Source organism: Aythya marila, assembly GCF_965140915.1.
Source record: "Aythya marila genome assembly, chromosome: 2".
In the NCBI taxonomy this organism is placed as follows: Eukaryota; Metazoa; Chordata; class Aves; order Anseriformes; family Anatidae; genus Aythya; species Aythya marila.
In genome coordinates this window covers 75,572,137-75,587,365 of record NC_139043.1, presented here as the reverse complement: position 1 = coordinate 75,587,365, position 15,229 = coordinate 75,572,137, and positions in this window count along the sequence as shown.

Here is a 15,229-nt window from a genome sequence, read left to right as displayed (position 1 = left end):
TGGAAGATTTCATATGCAAAAGAAGCACAATGTTCAGTGACAGAATAAAGAATAGTTTGACCAAGGATTTAAGCAGAGATAAAGTTGATACAAGGTTAGGAGAATTTACTGCCAGATTGGCTAAGAGGGATGTAAAATAAAGGCAAAGGATAAAAAGTTTATGTAGATGGTTAGGAAAATGTTTTGGAAAGATGAAATAATACAAAGTACCACTTTCTTCACTGAAGTTAAAGAGCAAATAGGAAGTTGTCAATTAAAGTGATTATTTCCATTTGTGGAGCTTCTAGGGGTGAAAAGAGAACAGAAGTTGTTAATGATTTTGTGACCATAGTCTAGAACTCCTGGTAATCTGTCTAGTACCATTCAGAATCTGTTTTTGAAAGAAGCAGAATTGCTAGAATTTCTTCATCACAATTGCTAAATCCCTTGCATGTCCCTGCTGCAAATTGCACCTGTTGAATCGTAGATTTTTATATTTCAATCCCAGTGTGCTTCATCTAATTAGAATTTTAGGTAGGTAAGTAAATACATTATTTATGCTGGAAACTGTTAGATCCTATGTATAAAGGGGAGACAGAAAAGTGTCTGCCACAGAACTTGTCTAGATGATCAAAAGGAAAAAATGTTTTTTAAAACTGTTTCTGAGGTTAGTCTGTCAGATAAGATTGATTGCTGATCTGTGGAACTTGTATATTTAGTGTGTTCTTCTCCTGACTGTCAAAATTATTTATGTCTAGTGTGACTACTAGCTAGACTAAGCAATGTGCACCTAGGCTGTGGCAGCAAAGGAAGAAAATTCATCCTCCTGCAGTAATATATAACTGACATGTCTCAGGGTCTGACTGCTTAGAGAAATTCTAAGCAAGATAACAAGGTCACAAAAGCACAGGATCCCAACGACTCTGAGTGCTGCCCTTATGTACAAGACATAGGTGTGCCATCTTTTCAGACACCTGCAATAGCAGTCTGAATGAGTTTGTCGCTACGTCTTTGCCCTTCAGAGATTACAGTAGTTAAGGCAAAGCGAGAAGTGCCATTTAAATTGAAAAGATAAGTGTTAAAACAGGAGCAGTGATACTGATATTTTGGTTGGAAATCTTTCCTTTACCAAAGTGAACTTGGCTGTTTCCTCACAAAGGTGAACAGAGAAGCCAAGTACCTCTCCTATGAAGAAGAGCTGAGAGTATTGGGTCCTTTCAGTCTGAAGAAGAAGAGGCTGGGGGGGGGGTGGGAATCTTATCATTGTGTGTAAATACCTAAAGGGAGAGTTCAAAGAAGATGGAGGCAGGCTCTTTTCAGTGGTGCCCAGTGACAGAACAAGAGGTAGTGGGCACAAACTTCAACACAGTAGTGGGTTGGACCAGATGACCTCCAGAGGTCCCTTCCAACCTCAATCATTCTGCGATTCTGGAAGTCTGTGATATATACACTACCTGTGGATGAAGCACGTGCTTCCTTCACTACTTTCTACAGTGTTGAAGTACTCTAGACTGGCTTTCAGGTATAAATATGCAGCACTAAGAAAAAAAATAAAATTATCAGTTGGACTGATATAACAGAGCCCATGTGCTTCAGAAAGAAAATGGTATTTTTCTGAAATGTACTTATATCAATGTCTTTTGACATAGAACAAACTGAAATGCTTACATGGAGTTTGCTGTTATTTTTGCGTATTGTAAAGAGAATGCAGGATACTAAGGACAAAATAAATTTTATTTAATTAAAAATGGGAGCAGAAGACCTGCTGTAGCATTTTTAAAACTTTATTTTCCTAATTTAACAATAATTCAGTAATAGCCTTACAAGATCTTGGTGCAGGAAAGAAAATTTTCAGGGAAATTACAACCTTGTATCTCTAGAATTTTAACTTTCTCCAACAGCATTCAATAAAGTTCTCTTCAGGTAAAAGTAAAAAAAAAATAAAAAACTTGGTAGATAATCCAGTAGTTTTATGGTAGTCTTAGACCAAGCTACAGCTATTTCTAGATGCTCAAATAATTTGTGACAGCCAATTTACATGAGAAAGTAGTGGTAACAATGACCAGTTCTTGAGCTGGTCAGTACACATTCCTGTCCATGAGATTGTTTTGCAATATTTATGCTTTGAAAAGACCAAATCTTTCTTATTAAAAAATAAAGAAGTAAAAATAAAAAGTCCTGAAGGGGGATAAGTAAGTGTTAATTTGCACTGCCTCCTTCTGTGCTTTTTGGTACTTTCTCTGAAAGGCATTTTGTTTAACAACAACAGTCAGGTGCTCTTGTCGATTAGGCCATGCTTGAAATATTAAGTACTTGTTCACATGTAAGAACCATGTGTCTAAAGAGCCAGAAGATGCAGGGCTAGGCAGCACTGCAGAAGCTCCTCATTGTCAGCAAATTTCTGATGTTCTCTCCCTAATTAATGGAAGAAAAAAACTTGCCTGTGGGCCTGTGAGGAAGATTAAAAGCCACCTCGTACTATTACAATCTTGGAGGATATACTGAACTGCAGAAGTTGTGACTTTATGCATAGGAAACCCCAGCATTCTGTGTATAACTTAAGCCTGTGCTTAATTTCCATTGTGTTTAACAGGATTTGATCATATATATCAACGTAAACACATTTAAATTGTTTTTTAACACTGTGCAGATACAGATCCATGTGCTTTGGCCAACTTGGTCCTTAATGAAAGCTGTGCCTTGTTCTGAGACCTTTGTTACCTAGCAGAAAATTAGAATAAATATTTCCGTATTTCTGGTATTAAGTGAGTGTTAACCATCAACCTTATCTATTTGTGTCTCGGTCTCTGCTTAGTGCTGTTATTAGTGGTGTTAGTCAAATGGTGCTGTGTTTAGGACTTGTAAGTTTTTCAGACCTTTTACTGTTTTCCACCTAGATTTTAGTAGAAGGACATTTTTCATCCCTCATATAATCCTCAGATTGCAGGTTTTTGTTGTTGTTGTTTTGTTTGTTTGTTTGTTTGTTTTTTCCCATAACCTTTTAATGATCTCCAATAAGTATTTGTCAGGTAGTTGGTTTAATTGATTTAGAGACCAAGGTGAGCATCCATAAGGAAGTGTACAGGACAGTTGGAATGAATCAATTATATATAGAATATGTGTGACCAGAACTTATTCTGGAAGGGAAGCACAAAATGAGAACATATGCTGAGCTGATCATTCTTACTTCCCAGGAAGTGTTTAGTTACACTTTTGCTTCAGTGTGCACCAAACGGAAATTTTCATATCCAAAACAATATACAGAATTATATATTGGATAAATTATCTATGTTGTGTTTCACTTAAAAGGCTACGTTTTTTTTAAGTCAAACACTGTCAAATATTTCATTTGACATTATAATTATTAAATCTTCAATGTAAGACTGTAAGACTGTACAATGTAAGACTGTAAGACTGACATAAAATTATAAGGGAAATCAAGCCACAAGCTTTCATTTCTTTGCTTTTATTTTTGATTATTTTACCCCTAGGACTTTCATGTTTGTTGTGTTATGCTTTATGCATTTCTGTTCATAGATTGCCAAAATTATAAGCATACATTAAATAGTTGCTCAACTGTTCTGTTGAACAGAACTTGTTTCTCAGAACCTGATCACCTGCTTTCTTTCTGTGCAGGTGTTCCTTTTTCTGTGTGTGTGTTCCTTTTTACATATCCTGTTCTTTGCTTACAACACCTATGGTATTTGCTTCTCACTTTCTTTTTCCTACCAGTCACGGATGTGTGACTTTCATCTGTATGATATAATGATATTATGATACTACAAATAATTTTCTTTGTGTTTTTATTTATTTATTTATTTATGTTCATTCTCTTACTGATTTTTAAGCATGGATTTCATGGTATGATTTGCAGCTTTTCTACATTTTAAGAATATTAAATGTTATCAACATTGTTCATTTTGTACAGTTGTAGTTCCTGGATAATTTTCAGTATATAATAGATACTATTTATGAACATGTATTGAATGATAAAGGTAAAGCCAGTTTTTATCATTTATCACTAATCAGCTATTAATAGTACTAATAAAGTACTGTGGCTTTTTTTTGTTGTTGTTGTTGGTTTGGTTGGTTTTCAATTGCAACAATGGTTATGCTTAGGTACTGCCCTTTCATCTATTCATCCACTCTCTGGTTGATTACAGAACAGAGAGAGCCTTAGGGTCACCGAAGAGCTTTAGGCCTTGTTGTCCAGAGAACGCTTTAAGATTAATGAATACTAAACAAACAAACAAACAAAAAACCGCCAATAACAAAAAGCATACTCAGACCACATCCATTCTACTTCGTTTGAAGTGCTGTTAAATTCTAGAAGTTTTCTGACCTTGCAGATGGTCAGGCAGTACACAAAGATTATTTGTTGAAATGTGAAGTAAGTTATAATTCCAAAACTGTTTTTTTTGTTTGTTTGGTTGTTTGGTTGTTTTTTTTTGTTTGTTTTTGGTTTTTTTTTTATCATTCTGGAGAAAGAGCACTGCTATTATGATGTAAAATCTAAAATCAAGTTTTCCTTGACTATTCATTGTCATCAAATAATACAGTTATGACTGCACAGACATTGAGAATGGCATTCTGGTTTGCTTTCACTTTGGAATTTTTCCTACTAGTTGGGTTGCTCTAGGTATAATCACTGGGGTCCCTTCTATGTAAAGACACCCTGGTGGGACTCATGTATCCTGCCCAATATCCCTCCATCTGCCTTGAAACTCTGCACTACGAGAATTGCTTGTGAAAGGGTTGAGAAAAAGTGCTTGAAGGGGAAGGGAAGAAACAGGAAACCTGGATTCCCTACTGGGAGCTCGTAAGTAACTAATTTACCAATTTAAACAAATGTTTATTTTTTTATTGTTTTAGATTTGTTCTCTACCTTAAAAATTAATTATTTGTTCCCCCCACCACCACCCTCCCCAATCACTTTGGAAATAGAACATTTTATGTGATGATAAATGACATATCACATTAGAGCTAAGTGTGATTTGAAATGGCTGAAATATCTAAAAGAATCAGACATCATATTGGAGACAGGCCATCCTTAATAGCTATGTGATTATAGCTTTCATACTATTTTCCTCTTTCAGACAGCATCTCTTCTGCATAGCTGGAATCATTCCATCTTCCTCTCCTTGAAGACACAGCGGGTATATAAGCATTAACCATTGTGTGTTCTGGCCCTTGGGCTATGTTTCCCATTTCCAGTGATGTTAAAAGGTACTTCTGAAAATCTGGTATTCTATAGTGACAACCCTGAAAAAGCAAACATAGAGTGAGCTGCTACTAAACAAAATATGAGTAGGCATTTAGTTTTTCAAATTATGTTTAATCCCCAGAGGGCTGTAGAAGACAGCTACAAATATTGGTTATTTTATGTTGCATGTAGGTTAACAGACTTTTTGTTATTTTTTTATTTCTCAGAATAGGATGTGAGTAATTAAGATTGTCTCCAAAAATTTGTTTTTCATACTTTGTTCACAGGTACTGTGTGGGAGTGAAATATATTTGAAAGTAAATGTTATATATAAAGGCTTTTTAAACTTTTTCCAGTGTAAATAAAATGAAGTTCAGAGTTGGTCTTCTGGGTATAGCATTTACAAGATTACGGACGGATAGAGGTGGAAAGGGAATTTAATCTCCAAGACAATCTTAAGAGATGTATTGTACTATGCAAATGTGTGCTAGTTCTGTCTGTAGATGTAATTATCATTAAGGCACAAAAAAAAAAAATCATTCACTGGGCTGGACTATTTTTTTATCCTACCTCTCAGTTACAAATCATCTAAACCATTACTTCTTGTCATGTTCAGTAGATATGGATAACAGATTATTCCCCATCTCTTTGCAGAAGCCTTTTACATATTTGAAAGTTGTAACTTGCTCTCCCTTCTCACAAGCTTTTCTAGTAAGACCTATAGGCACCAGTTTGTTCGACTGAGTGACAGCGATCATTACAATTCCTCTTCCACCCTGGCTTGTCCACACCTACCTTGAGGTACAATGTTCACAAATGGTCTTACCGTTTTAGCTGAGCCTTTCCCATTGTTGCCTAAGTACTGCAGATATGCCTCATTTTTCTTACAGGTATCAATCTTCTTTATATATCATTTTTTTAACAGAAGATACTGCTAGATCATAGATACTGCTAGTGACATAACCTGTATCCAGTGATCAGTGATCCATTTGCCTCACTAGCATTAAGATGGTTGTCATTTAACAGTTTTTCTCTGTCCACAAGGCATGATAATTATTCAATTATAGAAAGAATTTAGAGTGGAATTGGAGTGGAAAATAAGTTTTTGTATAAGAGAATCTCTAATTATTCTGAAACTGCTTCAGACAATTTGTGTTCTAATAACAAATTCATTAGGCTCAGCACTTTAAAAACCTGTAATTTGCAGTGGCTAGTATGTGGCCCTTGAGCCATGCCTGATTCCCATGCTGATGTGGTTTCATTTTATCAACACAGGAATGCATTGACACATTTGGTGGTTTTCCTGACTGTCTTGCCACTGAATGTAATCTCCTGATGTAATTGGGTTGCCCTGTGCCTGGCTGCATACCTTGTCCATCGCCATTCCGTCTCCTTCAGGAGTTAATGTCACTTCCCACCTAATTTTTGGAATTTTCTAAATTTCTGGACTTTTCTAGTGCTTCTTCATATTTGGTTCTTACACAGATGACAGGATTGCAGAGGCTGGCTATTTTCTTCAAAGTTCCCCAAATCATCTTTATTCTGACATTTTCCTGTTTAATGTTGAGGTCATACCATCTTGCTGCCAATATTAACTAGCTACATGGTCTAAATTTACCATTAGAGACAATGATGCTGAGAAAAGACATTGCACTCTCCAGCTTCCTCCATTCTATCTGTAAAATCTCTACTTCTCCATTGATTATTGAACTGATGTTTTTAATCTTCCTCCTGTTGCTAATGCTCTTACAGAATTATTTTAGATGTCTGACTTCTCATTTTGCAGCTTGACCATGTCCATTTTACTTCTTTCTTTGCCTCTTTCTCCCTTATGCTCATATTTCACAAGATGATGTATTTGATATTTATGAAATTCCTTGTTTTGAATTAAAAGATAGTGGCCTAACCAAAGTTTGTTCTTCATTGCATTTCCAGTCCTACTTTTGGACTAGAGAAGCTTTTGTTAGTGCCATGTAGTCTCTTTCAAGAACTGCCTCCTCCTTTGTTCTTCCTGCCTATGCTGCACATATTATCATAATCTTCCAGGCCTACAGGATGCTTCACTATTTCTCTATTGTGCTTATATGATTTTCAGCTTCTAAAGCAGAACCCTTCACAATTTTCTAGGTTTGCTCTCTGTGCTTCTTGTATTACTGTAGGGATGTCAAGAATGTTTGATATATGACTAATGCAGTATTTTTTTCATCCTTGCTGTCATGTGTTCTTTTTATCTTCTTTGACCATGGAGGATAACCTGGACTGATTTCCAGGTATTAACTGTTTGTACCTGAATTACATATTTCCGTTTAGCATCCCCTTGTTTCATCTTACTTTAAAATCCTCTTTACTAATTTAGTAACTCAATCTTCTTTCTTTGTTTCCCTCCATGTACCATAAGAAAGAACTGATCTTCACCCAATAGCTCACTGAAAAACGTTGACAATACTTGCATACCTGCACATGGATGAGCATTTGTAGCAGACCTCAGCAGTTTGCATAAGAGGTTTTGGGGGAAGGAATATTTCCAACTCAATTTTGGAACAGTTTGTAGAACAGGAACTGGGAAAACTGAGATACAGAGGCTTTGAAGAGGCTGCTGTCCAACTGCAGACCAGAAGCAGGGGCACACATGCAGTATCTTTCAGGACTAAGGATGGAAAGGACAGTGGCAGTGCTGCTGCTGTGGCCCAGGAGCTGCCTGACATTACTTGGTGCTGACCTCACTGTCTGCTAGGTGCTGTTTGATGTCTTCCCTCACAAATTGCCAAAAAGGTGCAAAATTTTCAATGGTATGACTTTCATTATCATATTCAGTATGTGACCATTTTTTAAACATCTGTCCCTGTCTTTTAGATCCAATGCGTTGCTTTATTTTTTCTTTTCACTGTCATTCAGCTAGCATTGTTACATTGAGTAATGTGATGAAATATTGGAAATGGTAAGGTTTGTTCATAAGCACAGGAAAACTTTACACTTGATTTCTTCAGTCTTCACTCATATAACAATTATTAGAGATGATATATCTATTTTACTGTATAACAATATTTAAAGGAGAGGGAGGAATTCATTGCTTGACATTTTATCTAAAGCTTTGCTAATGTGTATATATATAATACCATTGTAGTTCTGTGCTTCTGATCACTTCAAGAAAAATCCTTGTAGGTTTTTTTTTTTTTTTTTTAATATATATATGCTAACATGTACTTTAAATCACATTGTGCTCTGAGTGACATCAGTGAATATCTTCAGCAAGTACATTTCAGTCACTGAAGTAGCTGGCTTTTTGTTGCTGAAACTGAGAACAGATCCTTAACATCCCTGTAGTAATATAATGCTTTTATTGACATCAGATTCTTATGCTAGCCTGCCTTTCTCCAACAAGTGTTTGGAAGAGGACTAAAAGAAATACCAGGAATAAAATGAAAATGTTAGGAAAAGAAGGGAGAACTGTCAACATACCAATGAAAATCTGTGTTCGAATTACAGGGTACAATAAATAACTTATTGTGACTGGCATTGCATGGAAACTGGTGCAAAAGTGAACCAAAGGAGCCATAAGAAAAAAACAGCAATGACATCAAAAACAGCTGATGGTAGATATTACCATTTAATTGATGTGACCTTTACAGCCTGTTAAGAATCACTTTTATTTCCAATTTGGAAACTGTGGGTTTTTTGGACCTTGATGAACATTCTTCTCATACATTCATCTGAAGTCCTAAGCTTTGTGCAATTGCTTCTTTTACCTTAAAGCAAGCTGCAAATAGGCAGCTTTAAATTCAGCATTGCTTCTCCATGTTGATGCTAGCATTGGGTCCATTCATTGTTATTGGCAGGCACAAAAAATAATGCTTGGAGCAGTATGACGAAGATTCAGCCTGCCATAAGCCTTCCAGAAGTGAGAAGCTGGGTGCTGTTCTGTAAATATATCAGGCAGATCGGACAAAACTTTAGCTACTAGTTAAGTCATAGTATGCCTTAGAAGGAAATGGATTTGCTTCCTCAGCAGTGATTTTCGTCACAGAAAGTCAACATTTCTTATATCAACACCTCCCAGAATATTTTTTCCAGGTGGTATCTAGGTATGTTGTTTCTGTATGTGTACTTTTGTATGTGTATCTTCGTAGATTTTTTTTTTTTCTCAGCCAGCATTTAGATGACAGTGCTAGTAGAAGACATGAGAGTCAGATTTTTCTGATGACCTTGCAACTCAAGTTTGTAAAGGACTGTCTATGACAAGCAGTTCTGTGTACATCTACGGTGCTTCCCTCTCTGCAAGTGTTTTGAATGATGGTAAAAATGTTGGTAAAACTGTTGGTAAATGGACAGGTCTGGTTCCTATTTTTGTTCTAAACATGGAGTAAAGAAATTTTATGTAAAATGCTTTAGCTGTGGAATTTTGCAACATATTATATATTGTCACACGTGCTACTTATATAAATATTTGCCACATAAATAGATGTATATTTCAGTTAGATTATTTGCAAAAATTAAGGAACTGATTCCTTCTTTGAGAGACTTGAAGGAGTCTGCCTTTAAGTAGGTGAATTCATCTTTGTTCAAGGCAGTTTTCTCAGGGAACTAGATGATGTTTACATAATTATGTATTCACTTAGAAGGAAAGAAGGAGATGGAAGTCTGTTTATCACAGAGAAGCCACTTTATTTGAGTACATTGTTGACTCTTGGAATTAGATAATTATTTTTCTGCAGTCTCTGCATGGTTATCTATTTGGGTTCTTTACATGAGAGATTTCTCTTCACTTGTTGTTACAGACCTTTGGTAAGCTTACAGAAGAATGTTCTGTAGAGAAAAGATGTGTACATATTACCTAAGACGTTACCTCATGTTAAGAAATTGCACTGAAACATTACATATAATACAGCACAAGGAAGGAATCATCCCCTGTAACTCTTTAAAGCTTTTGTGGAAAAAAAATGCTTTGTGGTCAGTAAGCTGCTAAAACCAACACATCATTAATTATTGATAATTTCTATCATTTGAAAAAAAGACAGATGAAAATAAAACTTGATGTTAAATAAATAGCTGTGCACATTCTGATGAAGCAGTCTCTAAACAGAAACAAAAGCTAGAGACTAGATAAAAATTGACAAAGAATTCCAATAATTTATCTATTTAATTAAAAGTACTATTTGATTTCCAGTTTTCCAATGACTATTTCCAAACAGTCATTTATTAATCTTAGCTTCAAAATACCAAAAATAAAGTGCAACAAGATAAAATAAAGGAGGGAGATAATTCAAAAATTTTGTAACTACTGCATGGGTAATAAAACAATTTCTTCACATGTAAAACCACAGAATTCATGGTAGATATTAATTTATATCAACTATTTTTCCTGGGCTAAATGTAATCCTACATTAGAATGTCAGGGAAAGAAAAAAAAAAAAAAAGTATTGCTTTTCTAACTCTATTTGTTAATATATATATATATATTTAGCTAAAACTATTCATTGTTTAACAAAAGAAAGAGTTAGATAAACGTATGTCGTATGAATCCATTTTCCTTTGACCATGACAAAGTTATCTCACAATTGTACTGGAGCATCCTAAGTTTTCTTGCAGTCTGTTTTAGTTGTTTGTTTGCTAGCTAAATGGTTAAACCAATATACAGTATACAGTGTTTGAATTTGTTTTGTTGATGGGGTGTGGCTGGAAAATCATTTGAGCAAAACAGTAGTAAGACTCAATGCCATTTTGGATAAGGTGTGGACAGGCATAGATTCTATGTAGTAGAGAAACTTAGAGCTTTTCATTTCTAGTCTAGAGATTGCCGTTATGGAACAGATAATTTGCCTGGATGTGATGAAGAAGGACTGGCTATTATTGACAGGGAAAGTTGTTCAGGATAGTTGTTATTGGTTGTTACTTTACTCATGTCCAATTGGAAGAGGAATTTGTGATACAGGGGAAAAGAAGAACAAATGAAGCACAGCTGAACAAGCTGATCAGAGCGGACTTATGAGAGAAGCAGCTATAGTTTTACTTGAAACAGAATATTGAACAGAATTATTAATCAGATATAAACACTGAGAAGAATTCCATAATACGCTGCCCACAGAAAATTTCTAAGATGGAAAAGGAAGAAAATATTCATATATACAAAGCAGTGGTCTGTACTTATTTAAGAACTAGGAATAAAACAAGGTCAAGATAAAAAAGAAAAGCTGGAGGAGTACAGCTACAATTAGCTATTTTGTCAAATTTTAGTATTACACAGATTTCTTTCTGTTGCTTAAGTTGGTTTTGATAATGGCAGAACACAGCCATTTTAATTAGATGAAATGTTTTGGGGTTACAAAACTAGAGCACGTCAGACTGTAATAGTTTTATAGCAAGTGCTGTCAGATAGATGGTTGAATGGCTTATAAAGTTTTAAGTTAAACAGGTGTGGGCACAGTTAATTGTTCATTTTATGTTATGTTCTATGTATGTTATGTATCTACAAACAGATAAAAGGATACTTACTCAGCAATGGATACATAGCAATGGATTAATTGCATACTAAAGAGATAGGAAAATACCAGTTTTAAAGGGAAGCGAACAAGAAACAAAAACCATTCAAGATGCTGTTTAAGTTTTTAATTTTTGTTCTCCTTTCTTTGAGCAAAAAGAATGAAAATTCTACAGCAGATGCTGGTTTCAAGTATTACATGGATAGATACTAGTTCCTGTATATTACCTGCAAATTGCTAGTTCACAATATTCCAGTGTTCCAGTTTTGATGTCTGATTAGACAAAAAGACAGCATGTTTTGTAAGAACAGAAGGATAAGTTCTGTTGCCAAAGTAATCCTCACCTGTCTCACACACAACCTACCATTTTTAATATATCAAATGCCCGCAATAAAAGTAAAAAAAAAAAAAAAAAATCATTTAGTATTTGAATTATCACTAATATAGAAATTTGTATGAAATTTCTTGAATTATCTGCAAATGACATTGAATCCTTGTTCTTTTAACTACAGAATGGTGCAAAAGAAAGATGAATTTACTGCACAGATGTTACTCTGCCGTTCAGTAAAAAAAAAAAAAAAAAAAAAGATAAAAAATGAAAGCCAAGAAAGGTTGTATTCTGCTAGCTACTGTCAAACAGTTTAATGCAGTCTTGTTGTATGATTGCTTCAGATCTATCATTTCTTCATGTCCCCAGTGACCAACAAAGAGAAGAAAAAAAGAAGAAAGTCTTTTCACTCAGAAGGATCATAAACAACCTGTTCAGGTGCTCCCAGTTTAGAGTGCTTCACTTTTCAAGTCCCTAAATAGAACAACAACAGTAGCCTGAAATTCATGGCCAGTTGGAGTTATTGGTGACTGATACATGGGAAATCTGGTCTTGCAAGTCTTTTTATTTTTATTTTTTCAAAAACGTGTTAGCACCTTGGAAAATATTGATGAAAACACCAGTTTGTGTTTATTATTAGTAGTATTATTATTTAGTGTGGTTCCTAGGAAAATTAGTTGTTGTTAGAAAGTAGAAAGCAAGAGAAGTGAGATTTTGCCAGAATGCAGATTAGCAGCAACTATAATACATTACCTTGCTACATATCACAGAATCACAGAATTTCTAGGTTGGAAGAGACCTCAAGATCATCGAGTCCAACCTCTGACCTAACGCTAGCAATCCCCACTAAACCATATCCCTAAGCTCTACATCTAAACGTCTTTTGAAGACTTCCAGGGATGGTGACTCCACCACTTCCCTGGGCAGCCTGTTCCAATGCCTCACAACCCTTTCAGTGAAGAAGTTCTTCCTAAGATCTAACCTAAAACTCCCCTGGCTCAACTTAAGCCCATTCCCCCTCGTCCTGTCACCAGGCACGTGGGAGAACAAACCAACCCCCACCTCGCTACAGCCTCCCTTGAGGTACCTATAGAGAGCGATAAGGTCGCCCCTGAGCCTCCTCTTCTCCAGGCTGAACAAGCCCAGCTCCCTCAGCCGCTCCTCGTAGGACTTGTTCTCCAGGCCCCTCACCAGCTTCGTCGCCCTTCTCTGCACCCGCTCAAGCACCTCGGTGTCCTTCTTGTAGCGAGGGGCCCAAAACTGAACACAGTACTTGAGGTGCGGCCTCACCAGAGCTGAGTACAGGGGGACGATCACTTCCCTAGCCCTGCTGGTCACACTGTTTCTGATACAAGCCAGGATGCCGTTGGCCTCCTTGGCCACCTGAGCACACTGCTGGCTCATATTCAGCCGACTATCCACCATCACTCCCAGGTCCTTCTCTGCCTGGCAGCTCTCCAACCATTCCTCTCCCAGCCTGTAGCTCTGCTTGGGGTTATTGCGCGGCAGGTGGAGGACCCGGCACTTGGCCTTGTTGAACTTCATGCAGTTGACCTCAGCCCATCGGTGCAGCCTATCCAGATCATCCTGCAGAGCTTTCCTACCCTCAAGCAGATCGACACACGCACCTAACTTGGTGTCATCTGCAAACTTACTGAGGGTGCACTCAATGCCCTCGTCCAGATCATTGATGAAGATATTAAAGAGGACCGGCCCCAGGACCGAGCCCTGGGGGACGCCAGTAGTGACTGGCCTCCAACTGGACTTGGCTCCATTCACCACGACTCTTTGGGCCCGGCTATCCAGCCAGTTTCTAACCCAACGAAGCGTGTGCCAGTCTGATTTTAGTTCCTCAGGGGCTGTCTTAAATGAAGTGACTACTAGGTGGCTGCCACTCTCTACGATTTATTTTTTTTTCAATGTTTCATCAACTATTAAAACTCTACACAGAGTTGAATAATTTCAGTGGGAAGGACTATGAGAGATCTTAAGACCTGGTGATCAGAACAAACTCCTGGAGATGAATGAACTCATTAACATCTGTCTGATTAGCTGCCATATGTATGAAATTTGTGAATGATTTTGGAGTTAATGAAGTCATACTTTGGAGAGAAAATATGCTGGGCTCCTTTCTTGCATCAATACATTTTTAAGATCGTATCTTACAATGTATAACACCTAGTATAATGTCAAAAGACAGTGCTTTCTCTCTCTCTCTCTCTCTCTCTCTCTTTCTCTCTCTTTCTCTCTCTCTCTCTCTCTCTCTCTAACACACTCTTGGCCAAGCCAATAAATTCAAAACTTGAATTCAAAGCCTTAGACAGAGTGGACTTTTCTTAAGGATCTGTTTGTCATCTTTCCTACTTCAAGGCAGCATGGGCAGACCACCAGAAAACATCTCAGATGAATGCCAAGGTCTGGGAAATTTCCCAGACAGTCTCTTTTTCTCTTCCCTTCACAGCTCTTTTAAGAACAAGCTTAAATTTAATTGCATGGCATTAAGCCCTGCTTTCTTTAGCCCAATCACTGAAATGCTGACTTTCACTTGCACTGGAAGATCTTTCCTTCCCAAGGTAAAACATGGGAAGGAAAACATGCACACATACAAATATGGGATGAACATTCCTTTTAAATTGTACCGCAAGTCAGAGCTATTTTCTTGCTTGCTGTCTTACACCTCTGCTTGCAAATGTCATTACTCTGGAATATCTTCTTCATGTTGCATACGAAGGATGTTACTGCTTCACTACTTGCTGCTAAGCAAGGTTTGGGAGATTAGGAAATGGAGGGTGCTCATTCTCTGCAGTCTTTTTTCTCTCACACTCCATTTTGTCCTGTTTGTCAGTATGGGCCTTGTTTAGCTATTCTTTCTCCAGTGACAACTGCTCATGCAGGAATCACAAATGGATTTCTGAAATTGTCTTAGATCTCACATCTTTTGAAGATAAGTGCTACTGATGCTTACCCAGAAAATTCCACTCAATATTTCATTTGACTCTTAGGTTTCTTTACTTGAGGCAGTGAAGCAGAGAGATAAATCCTTCCCATGTACCGAAAGCCATTTAAGTGATTTCAGTTTTGAGTAGCTTCTTGAGAAAGAACAATGTCTCTCCTGGATGTCTCTTTATCAGTTCCTGACACATCATGATTCATTCTCTTATTATTTATCAGTTCTTAGTATTCATGTTTAAATACGTTACCACCTTCCTCTTTTCATATATAGTATGACAAATTTTAATGACA